Genomic DNA, 13,401 nt, shown 5'->3' on the forward strand with positions numbered 1-13,401 from the left:
TCAATTTGGGTCATTGTTGATAGACTCACAAAGACGGCCCATTTTATTCCAGTGAATACCATCTATCGAACCCAGAAATATGCCGAGCTTTATCTCGAGCGCATTGTTTGTCTACATGGAGTACCCAAAACAATAAGTTCTGATCGTGGTACCCAGTTTGTAGCATGTTTTTGGGAACAACTTTAGATAGCTCTTGGAACCAAATTAATCCGAAGCTCCGCTTATCATCCTCAGACGGATGGAGAAACCGAGAGGGTGAACCAGAATCTTGAAGATATGCTGAGGGCCTGTGTTATCCATTACGACAAGAATTGGGACAAATGCTTACCTCCGGCTGAATTCTCGTATAACAACAGTTATCAAGCAAGTTTGAAAATGGCACCCTTTGAGGCTTTATACGGTCGCAAGTGTCGAACTCCTCTGAGTTGGTCACAAACAGGCGAACGTAAGATCTTTGGACCTGATCTATTAGTCGAGGCGGAAGAATGAGTCAGAGTAATACAAGCAAATTTACGGGCAGCACAGTCTAGGCAGAAAAGCTATTTTGATAAAAAAGGAAGCCTTTGTACTTTAATGTTGGTGATCATGTATACCTACGGGTTTCCCCAACCAAAGGTGTTCAACGTTTTGGAATCAAAGGCAAACTAGCTCCTCGCTACATCGGACCTTATGAGATCATCGAAAAACATGGACCAGTGGCTTATCGCTTGCAACTTCCCTCGCAACTCGCTTCCATCCACGATGTGTTTCATGTTTCTCAACTCAAGAAATGTGTCCGAGCTCCCGCAGAAGTTATTGATCAACACAAAATTGTCGTAGAACCTGACCTCTCATATGATGAATATCCTATCAAAATCCTTGACCAGAAGGAAAGAGGTACTCATCGAAAGGTGGTGAAAATGTATAAGGTTCAGTGGAATCATCACAATGAAGAAGAATCCACCTGGGAGACTGAACAATACCTCCATCATATCGACATTATCCTGGCTTTGTCAAGTCTACCCCAGGTACCTTTCTATCCATTTCCGATCAGTATCAAATCTCGGGACGAGATTCTTTTTTAAGGGGGGTAGGCTATGACACCTCATGTGTCAATTTAGCCCAATCAAGACCTTTAGCACATCATCCTACATAATTCCGTGAAGAAAAACTCAAATAAGAACCTTCCGGTTTTGTTTCTTTAATTTCATATGCACCTATGTGTATGAATTCGAAGTGCTTGTGCTTGAAACCTAACAAAATTTTATGTGTTCAAACTTGAGCTGGCCTAAATAGTAACCATGCACTAAAACATACCTTGCTTAATGCCTCATAAACTTCTATGCAAATCGAATCAAAATTCAAACGCCGTCACATAAAATTATAACCAACTCACACCCATTTTATCCCGGATTTAAGTTAAATTTCAAATGGTTTCACCAAAGTTCCTAAAACTTTATGGGCATGTCCGCAATGATAAGATTAACATAACTCTAGTTGAAGCCTAAGAAAGAAAATGAAAAATTTCACATAAAATGACAAGTTCCTCAAATTGCAGTTTTCGAATCGGTTAAATAACATTCAAACCGTAGCTCAAATGAAAAAGTGCCTAAAACCAAACTTGTAGATCTCGAAATTTTGAACAAGTTTGGTATTCACAAGTTTTTCTTTTGCCCTCGGGATCAGGGGTAAAAATTCATTCAAACCGGAGCCCCTTTTCTTTTTCCACTTATTTACGAAACTGCCCTGGCACCTCTTCTTCCTCGCGTGCCCCCTGCGCTGTGCCCACGGCCGCGCCGTACGCTAGCGCCACCACCTCGACGTCCATGCGCCACGCTCCCGATCAAACCACGGACGCGCCCCCGGTTTCTCCCTGAGCCCGCTCCTCCCTAGCAATGCACACAGGTGACACGCACCCCCCCCCCCACTTGCCCCAGCTCGCCACGCCTCCATGGCCGCCCACGCGCTCAACCCGCGCCCTCCCCCTGCAGCCCCTATCCTCCCTATTCAACTGGCGCCCCCGCACGCTCCCGAAGTCCCTCTCCAATCTCCCTCTCTTTCCCAAGCGCAACACTCCCTTCTTTGGCTAGGAACAGCGCCGCCGTCCGCCATGGCCGCGAGTTCCCCGAGCTTGCTGTGGAGCACCCCATCCACCCCATCTCGTCCCCAATTGACGACCAAACTCGAACCCCTACCTCGCACTGAAGCTCCCCGGCCCAGCCTCGCCGCTCCTCCCTCACCGTTGCACCCCCGCCGGCGAGCTCCCTTGCCTCCGCCCCACTGCTCCCATGGACGGCGCGCCACGAGCCGTCCCAACCCCGTCCAAGACCACCGAGAGGTAGCCATTGACTCCCTCTACCCACTCCACCCCGGGCCCCTCGCCGTCGTGGCCTCTCCTCGCCTGAATCCGGCCGCCATTCCCCTGCTCCTTCCCCAAAACCGGCCAAGGACTGAATTGCGATGGATTGCATTCTTTCCAGGGCCTAAATACAAAAAGTGCATGAACATTTGATTTCAAATCAGCGAACTTTAAAAATTCATAACAAATCGTAGAGAAATCAGAAAAATGTAAACTCAACTGTTTTGGAATACATGCAAAAAATCTACAAGTTTTGTTACACCCACATCTTCATTTTCTTATCACATTTTAATCTAATAAAAAGATTAAAATAATTAGGATATCTTTGTTCTAGGAGTTCTACTCAGTTACTAGAGCTAATTTTTGGATATGTTTTACTTTATTCTATAAGTAGGCCTGTGTAAAATCTTGAGAACCAGTACACATTTATAACTATATGATATCCTACCTCCAACTAGATCTAGAATAGTTCTTATCTTTTTATTTCTGCATGATATGTTATAGTTCTGTGCATGAAACTTTTTCCATGGTCTTAGAACACTAAAAGAAACACACTTTCCAAGTGTGGTTAACTTTTGAGCTGTTTAACTATTTATGTCATTTAATCTGGAAAAATATGAATTTTTTTAATAAAGATTCCATTGACTATAGAAACCATCATGAAAAGTTTGGGAACCATATATTGAGTATAACAAAAGATATGAATTAATCATGATATCACAAGTTTGTTTTGTTATTTTTCTTCTGGTAGTTTCTATGAGGTTTTGCCTCTTAAAATCACACCCAAGACGGCTAGTGACCCGTAGAGGATGCACAAAAAGTTTAAACATTTATTCTTAAAAGAATCTACCCTGAATATTTATACATGCTTAAAATGGAGTATTTGTAAAACTAAGTATCCACGTATAGAAAAATGCTAATATTTTTACTGCAGCATCATGATACAAAGTATAGGCTCTGGTAAAAATTTGAAACCCATAAACCCCATAGAACACTCAGAAAATTTTTTAGTCTTGTTATATTGATTAAATATTTGTCCATTTTTTTATCATTGTTTTATGATTAGAAAAAATTTACGAAGGATTATAATCTGTGGTAGAATACGCCATAAAATTTTGAGCTTCAGATCTGCTATAAATATTTCTGTACAAATTCATCTTGATATTGCTATGAATGGTTTTAAGAATTTTTCATAAGAAAATATCTTGCTGGTTTTTGCTGAAAATTTTGCTATAATCTCATGTCTTAGTTTCCTCCCTTGTGTAAAATTTGTAGCACCAAAAATATTCACCATGAGAGTAGTGCAATGGACCACCGTGTATATTTATTTATCATTTGTTTACAAAATTATTGAAGAGATTATTTTAATCTATTTAAATTATTTGTTGCTGTTCAGAGATGGATATGATATGGATGTACAATGCACAAAAGACGGATGTCTATTTCCGTGGAGAGCTTAATAAATTTATTCAAGTTGCGGAGGACCACACAAGAAATGAGAAGACACTGATGATACATTGCCGATGCAAAGCATGCAGGAATTTGAGAGTATTCATTGATTGAACTACAATCAGATCGCATGTGTTAATGAATAGTTTTGTTATGCACTACATGATCTATAAGTATCATGGCGAGACGGATGCTCCCCCTCCGACAAATAATCCACTGTATGAAATCATACAAGATGAGCAGTTTGACAGAATCTTTGATGCTTATTATGATGATGGCAGAGTTGATTATGGGGGTGGCAATGATGATGGGGTTGGTGGATTCCATGTTAATGATGTCGATGACGGGCCCAACGATGGTGATAGTAGTGATGATGAACTTGATGACGGTGATTTTCTGAGCTATTAGTTGCGCCACGCCAAAGCGGAGGTATTGGTTGCTAGTGCCAAGGGGTTAGCAAACTTCGAGATGGTGAAAAAATTTAGCAGAGGAAAATATATGTGAGCGATCAAAGGGGTGTCCAAAACACAGGACCGTGCTTCGTTTCATACTTGAGTAGTTGACTTTGAAGGCTAAGCATAATAGGTCAGATGGAAGTTTCAATGTTCTGCTACGTATCTTGGCTTGTTTGCTTCCAAAGCCAAATAAAGTGCCAGCCAACACATACCGAGCAAAGAAGCTAGTCAGCCCATTCACTATGAGTGTGGAAAGAATTCATGCATGTCCAAATTATTGTATTTTGTATCGTGGAGATACTTTCAACGACTTGAACAAAAGCCATGTATGTTCTGCAAGTCGGTACGAAAACAATACTGGTTACTGTGGTGGCGACAATCAAGGTCCAGAAGATGGGAATAAAAGGAAGAGGAAGGGTGCGAGGAATAGTGTTGCCTCTGTTGAGCCAGACGACACTACTTTAGGCATTTCTGAAAACCAGAGCAGACTTCCCGCCATGGTTATGTGGTACCCCCCAGTTTCCAATCATTTCAGGCATTTCTTCTCGAACCCAAAGGATACTGAATTGATGTGATGGTGGGATTCAGATAAGTGCAAGAAGGGTCAAGAAAAGCTCTGACATCTAGCTGATGCTCGACAGTGGAAGAAATTCGATGAGAAGTACTATATGAATTTTGGAAATGACTTGAGAAATGTTCAGTTTGCATTGAGTACAGATGGAATGAATCCATTTGGTAAAAGAAGTAGCACTCACAGCACATGGCCAGTGATACTAATAATGTACAACCAGCCTACAGTAGATGAGGCAGCCCCCATAGTCATTTGGATGAGGCCGCGTTAACCACATCAATGCACAAGAGGCTCGAGGAGCTTAGGGCGTAGTGCTCGGTGAGTTTCTAGTCAGCTCAGCTCTTGCAAACAGAATTATTTGATTCTGGAGCATCACGTTCATTCATATCATCAAGCTTTGTGGAGAAGCACAATATACCTACAGTACTACTAAAGTTACCCCTATTAATCCGAACGCCTGGGGCAGACATACATTATTGGCTAGGTTGTTCCAGGGGAAGGATCAATTTAAGTGGGGTAGAAGTTTTAGCAGACCTAGTAGTACTTAAGTCTAAGGGGATAGACGTGATCCTTGGAATGGATTGGTTAAGCCTGCATGATGGTCACAGAAGATGTGCTGACAAGGTAGTACACCTAACCAAACTAGATGGAGTACTAGTGATCTGCCGCACGTAGAGAAGTGGACCAGACCCTATGGTTTTTAGCATGGAAGCTAAGACCCTAGAAGGAGTCCCAGTAGTCGATGAATACTTTGATGTTTTTCCGAAAGAACTCCCTAGAATGCCATCTAACAGAGATATAGAGTTTGTTATCGACCTTATCCCTGGAACCTCTCCTATCGCCAAGAGACCCTACCGAATGGCAGCCTCAGAATTGGCAGAATTGAGGAAACAGCTACGAGAATTGCAACAAAGTGGTTTCATCAGACCTAGTTCATCCCCATGGGGAACCCCAGTCCTGTTTTCAAGAAGAAGGACGGAAGTGTGAGGATGTGTGTGGATTATCGTGCGTTAAATGAAGTCATCATCAAGAATAAGTATCCTCTGCCAAAGATTGATGATCTCTTTGATCAACTAAAAGGAGACAAGTATTTCTCCGAGATTGATCTAAGGTCAGGATATCATTAGCTCAAGATTAAGGAAAGTGACATCCCGAAGACGGCATTTGTCACCCGATACGGGCAGTTTGGGTTTACTGTGATGTCTTTTGGACTCACCAATGCACCTGCTTATTTTATGAACCTCATGAACAAGGTGTTTATGGACAAGTTAGATAGGTTTGTTGTAGTCTTTATTGATGATATACTTATTTACTCCAAAAGTGTTCAAGAGCATGAACAACATCTATGAGTGGTTTTGAAAAAGTTGAGAGCACACAAACTCTATGCTAAATTCAGCAAATGTGAATTCTAGCTTGAGGAAGTGGCTTTCCTTGGTCATATTGTGACCGCACAAGGAATCGCGGTCGACCCCGAGAAAGGTGAGGCGGTTTCCAACTGGCAGCAGCCAACCAATGTTAGTGAAATTAGAAGTTTTCTTGGATTAACCGGGTATTGTCGGAGGTTCATTGAAGGATTGTCCAAGATAACCTGGCCCATGATGGAACTACTCCGGAAGGATAAGAAATTCACTTGGACAGAGTCATGTGAAAGGAGTTTCCAAGAATTGAAGAAAAGATTGATGACTGCACTAGTACTAACCCTACCAGATTTTCATCAGGACTTTGTCATCTATTGTGATGCATCCCGGCAAGGATTACGGTGCGTCCTTATGCAAGATGGGAAAGTAGTTGCATATGCTTCCTGCCAGCTCAAGCCTCATGAGCAGAATTACCCAACCCATGATTTGGAGTTTGCAGCCATACTGCATGCCCTCAAGATCTGGAGACATTACTTGATCGTGAATAAGTGTGATATTTACACCGACCATAAGAGTTTGAAGTATATCTTCACCCAACCAGATTTGAACTAAAGGTATAGAAGGTGGTTGGAATTAGTTAAGGATTATAATATGGAAATCCATTACCACCCTGTCAAAGCTAATGTGGTAGCAAATGCCTTAAGCAGGAAGTTGTACAGGCAGCTCGGACCCAAGAATGCCCATGTACAAGAAGAAATGGCATGATTAAATGTGCACATTGTTCCTCAAGGATCTCACCGTAAGTTAAGTATCCAGCCCACTTTGGAGGAAGAAATTCAAAAGGCTCAAAGTTCGGACCTAGATTTAATGAAAATTCGTAAGCACATAGGAGAAAATAAGGCCTCAAATTTTATAGTAGATAACCAAGGAACCTTGTGGTATAAGATAAGAATTTTGTCTGCCCAAGGAAGGAAAATTCCAGCACATTATCATGGATGAAGCCCATAATTCGGCGTACTCCATCCACCCTGGAACCACCAAGATGTATATGGATTTGAGGCCAAAATATTGGTGGAATGGAATGAAGGCGGGCATCACCCAATTTGTCGCCCATTGTGATATGTGCCAAAGGGTCAAAGCCGAGCATCAGAAGCCGGACGGATTATTGCAACCATTACCTATCCCGGCTTGGAAATGGGATGAGATTGACATGGATTTTGTGGTTAGATTGCCAAAAACCCAGAAAGGGAATGGCTCTATATGGGTGATAGTGGATCGACTTACCAAGGTCGTACTTACCCGTACGGACCAACTATGGTAGAGAAAAATTAGCTCGACTCTATATGGACCACATAGTAAAACTACATGGTGTGCCTAGCAAAATTGTTTCGGATAGAGGAACTCAATTTACCTCTAAATTTTGGAGAAGCTTGCATAAAGCCATGGGTACAAAATTGGATTTTAGTTTGGCTTATCACCCATAGACTGATGGTAACATAGAAAGAGTAAATCAAATTATGGATGATATGTTAAGAGCCTGTGTCCTTACCTATGGCAAGGATTGGGAATAGAGTTTACCCTATGCAGAGCTTTCGTACAACAACAGCTATCAAGCAAGTCTAGGCATGTCGACATTTGAGGCCCTCTATGGAAGGAAATGTAGAACCCCTCTAATGTGGTCAAAAGTAGGAGAGCGTACGCTAATCGGACCAGCTCTCATAAAGGAAGCAGAAGACCGTGTGGCTGAAATTAGAGAAAAGCTAAAGGCAGCTCAATCATGCTAGAAGAGCTATTCAGATAAGCGAAGAAGGGAACTAAGTTTTGTTATTGGAGATTTTGTTTATCTTAAGGTCTCTCCGATTCGAGGGACTCGAAGATTTCAAGTTCAAAGGAAATTAGCTCATCGGTATATTGGACCTTACCAAGTGGTAAAAAGAATTGGAGCGGTAGCATACGTATTCAGCGACCGGGAGAAATGTCAGACATCCACCCAGTATTCCATGTATCTCAGCTAGGGAAATGTTTAAGAGTGCCTGAAGTGGAAGATGTACCAGTGGAAACAGTTGACATGCAATAAAAATAAAAAGACAAGGATCATATAAGAAAAGAAGAGTTAGCCATGTCTACAATAAAATAAAAAGAGAAGGATCATATAAGGAGTTATTATTTATTCATTCCATATATCATCCATTTACCACACAAGTGCACTTCTCGATCATGGTTGTATGACTTGTTCGAGGTTGATCTGCAATCTCTGGTTCGAGGGTTCGTATCGGCCCTCGCCCGCGAGAGGCTACTGTTGGGGATTGCTACCTCCGGAGGACAGAGCCGAAGGTTCTAGGTTTGCCAGGGAAACCTCAGAGTGTATTAAAGTGACCTCTGAGCAGCGATATAATACTTGTGGCCATATGCTTCCTTTGGTCTATTTGCAGGGTGAAATTATGAAAAAGCCGGAGGTCCGACGCCAGCTTGAGCCTCTCGTCACCTTCGTGATCAAATCTTGGGCGCCTGTATGCTGATGGACTTGATTCAACAATGGCCGAAGGTCCTCTAAGGGTGACTGCGAACTTGATGACCTGGGTGGAAGCCTCCGATGATGCTGAAGATGCATCTCGACGCAAGACGAAGGAACAGACAAATGATCTGAAGGCTATGAAGACCTTCGGAAGTGTGAGAAATGTGATCATGCAATGGTATTCAATTTGTACACTTCAACCCCTAGTGAATGACTGTTAAACTAGAATATTCCCCTTGCATGTGGGCAGGTGACGGATATTTTGGGAATTATGTAATGAAGGATGGGGGTATAAATACCCCCTCCCAATTACCTTGTAAGGAGTTGATTCTTTTGGAATAAAGTGCTATTTACCATTATTCCATTGATTCATTGGCTATTCCGTCGTCGTTTCATTTCTTTGGTTTGGGTTTCGCAATCCAGATCCCAACAAGAAGTACTCGGGAGCCTACACTACTCGGCTACGAAGAGTTTGGGGGCTTGTCAGACCAGAAACCACGGGATACCTGATGTGCCATAGATCTATACGAGATATGGGATGGGGCATGTCCCACACCCAGATGTCATATAAGGTACTCATGTACAATTAGAACTAGTCAGTATAGAAGGAAACTACTTGAGTAGTACTCAGGAAGGACTCCTAAGCTAGTATCGATCTAGGGTTCCATGTAACTCTGCCCCCTAGGCTATATAAGGGTGGACAAGGACCTCTCCAAAGAAGATACACACAATATATAAACTATAATTTCCAACCCTCCGGCAATACAAACCAGCGCACAGGACGTAGGGTATTATGCTATTTGCGTCTTAAACCTATTTAAGTCTTGTGTTGCTTGTACCATTGAGTTCCTGATCTTGACCACTCACTTCCTACAACTACCACCATAGGGTATCCCTACGTGGGCTTGCCGGTAAAATACCGACAACTAGCACGCCGGGTAGGGGAGTTCACCGATGATTCTGTGGTGAATTCGATGGCGATCCTTAACTCCATTGTGTCGAGAAGGGCACCACCTTTGTCTTCGGCTCCTAGGTCTGCATCACCAATGGCCTTTGACAAAGCTCAGGGAGGCGAACCCCAGGGAGCCGGAGGCATCTGCATCGACTTTCACCAACAACATTGACAAAGCTTGCTGAAGATCTCGGTGAGATCCAATTTTCCGATCTAACCAGAGAGTAGGCGTCCAACTCGGACACCAACCGCACTACAACCAACGTTTACCGGAAGGCAATTCAATCTGAAACTTTTTCCGATCAGGAAAAAGATTCGGGTAGCTTGCTTACCATAGAGAACAAGGATGCCACGATGTATGGGGAGGCTCCGATCTACTATGAATATTCGGCTCCAAGATTATCTTAGGTCAACATCTATGCCTAACCATCTCATCCACATTGCAAGGCCGCTTCGAAGGGCATGGAACCCTCCAAACTACTTGAAGACGACCCTCGTCAACCTTCCGAACCTTCCATGTAAGGAAGGCGTTGAGCTCACCCCCATCCTTGAGGAAGGAGCAGGCGACACCGAGCTGGTCGATGACGACTCCGACGATCTATCCACAGATTGCAATGTCTTCATTGCAGACACGGGCAACGGGGAAGATGTCGATGATGAGTACACCAACGAATGTCTCGAAGCCATCTCTGCAAATAAAGCCTCAGCCGAGGCTGGCCAGGAGGACGACGCACAGCGCGAGGCGCGCAGGAGGAGGAACGCTAAGAGCATATGTCGCAGGACGAACACGGAACAACGTTAGCAGCAAGGTTTCCACATACCAATGGCCGTACCGAAGAAAATTCAAAACCCCGAGGTACAACAAAGCATACGTTTACTCCAATATGCTTGTGTTCAGCTCGACAGGATGGCCCCCATTCCTTCAATAACAAGAAGTCAGTGCCATCAGGGCAGTAGCCGAACATCCGGTGGAAGACCAAAGCAACACCAAGAAATATTTTCTATATTATTCCAAAAATTTAATTAAATCTTTAAATAGAGTAGAACGGATAAAAAAAGTGAAACTTCTACACTATGATTATTGTGAACTATAGATACAGAAAAAATATACCAAATATATTTCATTATATATAAAGGTTAAAATTGTGGAAACTTGAAAATATAGTTTGAGTTGTATAAGATACTATATAGTCATAGCCACATATAGGGCAAAACTAGCAAATAATCTTTTGATACTAAATGTTCTGAAATGAATAATGTATGAACTATAAAATCTTAGATCATACCACTCAAACTTTGATATGGAACTACTCTATATTCTACATCCGAGGTTGTTTAAAAATAAATTAAAACTTGTAGATTTTGAAACTAGAAAACCTACAATAATTTTTTGGACTATTAAATGATCTTAAATAAAAAATTGTCAACCAAAAATTTTAGATCTTGTCAAGTTCTACAATTTTGGTATAAAGTTTATCTTCATCCGAGATCATATGAAACAGGTGTGAGAATATTTGTAGGGTGGGTCATGTCATCACCCGTCCCTTAAAAATGGATTTTAGAGACGGGTGATGCTATCACCTGTACTAGAAATGTATTTTTAGAAGTGGGTCACGCCATCGCTCGCTCCTAGAAATAGTGATCATTTCTAGAGGTGGGTGATGGCGTCACCCGCCCCTAAAATAACTATTATTTTTAAGGGCGGTTGACGCCATCACCCGTCCCTAAAAATATATTAAAAGAGGTGGGTCAATTGTTACAGTAGCTTCGTTCCATTTGTAGAAGCGGATGATATTTTGATCCGCCCCGGAAAAAACGAGGGGTTGATACAACTCGTTTTTTTAGTGGTGAACAATTCTATTTTTATTTTCTTTTTTTGCTCCGCGGAAGATGGGTGATAACTAATTGAGCCCACGAGGAAACTAACGTAACAGCTCACATGAAACAGCGGGAAGGCAGAAAAAGAAGAAGAGGGAGCTGCCGTCCACTGGGCCATGGCCCATGAGGTAAGCGTTGCCGTTATTCGGTTGATCTAGTTTTATGATTTCAGTCGATTTTTTCTCCGACCAGTTTCATGTGTAATCCAATTGATTTTTTATTTTTATCTCCAAATTTTTATTAACTAGCAATGCTACGCGGCTTCATCTTATTGGTCTGAAAATCAGCTGAAGCCACTACAGATTTTTACACGATTGTTGTAGAGTCATTAAACAATTTCTATTTCTATTTGACTCTCTCCTTTTTTTATCATGAAATGAAATCTAATTATTGGTGCAACAACTGGCAAGCAGCCTGCATGATCACGGGCCTGATCTCCCCGCACCCCAACCCCGCCCCACCCCCCCCCCCCCCCCCCCATCTGCTGTCCTATCCGTGATTGGGCGTGCATTGTTCGGGTACTGGTTAGATTGGCCATAACGGGCCATGCGACGTATGCCTTGCCTAATAAACTCCTCTGTTTCTAAGGTTATATATTTGTTTGTTCTACGAAGAATCCAATTTTAAGATTTTTCCTACAAATTAGTATGGAAGTCAAATGACTCAGTCCCCTAAATTTATTGCAATCATAAGTGACATCTTTGATGATATTGAGGCACTAGTGCACCTTCGTCTCTCCTCGTGCGGTTCATACCGGCGGTGTTCAGAGCATGCCACCTGGCTTGACCTGCAGCAAGGAAGGGGTGAGAGATGCAGCTATCGTCTCCTGCTTTCCCTGTGTCACACAAAAGTAAACGTTAAATTGCTGCCGGATCGCTCGGATCGGTACTTGTCAACCCACTATCTTGCATCGGCAAAATCAGCCGATTGGGTGACCCATGCGAGAGTAACGGCACATCTACCGATTCTAGATGCATTTAACAAAGAATAATAAATAAAAGGGTAATCTGCATCTATAAAAGATAAAACCTGCTCCAAAATATGATATAGACAAATCTACCTATCCAGATCGGCTCTTGCTACGCACAACATAGAACGATCTAAGCATGCGTGAACATAGCTAGGATCTCCAAAGAAACCCATCCACGTAAATAGATCTAATCTAAGACATATCGGGCAAGGTGTTCGATACACGCTATCCTATTGGCAAGTCGCATGCGTCGTAGATTGTAACAAACGGCTAAGTAGCATGCTTCGAACAGTATGACTAAATGATCTATTAAATCGAAGCACAGATGCAATAGTAGATTGAAAGACGCATAAGGTAACCAGGATAACTAGCAGATCTCGCCAACAAAAAGGTTTAGTATGAGATCTACTATGGTACAAGACTGGAGCCATGATGCTCTAACAAGACTACCAGAGAATTATTAGAGCAGCATGATGCTTACCTCGAGGAAAACCCTAACGTGATCAGGGGTGGCGATGCGCCGAGAGAATGTTGGAGACAACCGCTGCTTGGGAACGGTTGCTGTCAATTTTATTCATAGGGTATGTGTACATATTTATAGTCCAGAGACTTGATGACCAAGCTAAACAAACCCTAGTTTAAACAATACAAAAACTAGTCTACCTCTAATTATACAGATAAATAGAGCCCATCGGCTTCTTGCGTGGACTGTAGTCGCCTCTTCCTTGGACGATCTTTACCGGCCCACCAGACAATTTCGGCCCATATCCATCTTGACCAAATACCGGCGGTAACACCTCTATAAATACACTCATATAACCTCTAAGAGACTAAGCTGAAATATCTTGAGATTGATGAGTCACTATAGACACCTTGCTATCAAGCGACACATCACCTGGCACCAAAAATAATAGA

The sequence above is a fragment of the Panicum virgatum genome, chromosome 8K, assembly GCF_016808335.1.
Source record: "Panicum virgatum strain AP13 chromosome 8K, P.virgatum_v5, whole genome shotgun sequence".
Classification (NCBI taxonomy): domain Eukaryota; kingdom Viridiplantae; phylum Streptophyta; class Magnoliopsida; order Poales; family Poaceae; genus Panicum; species Panicum virgatum.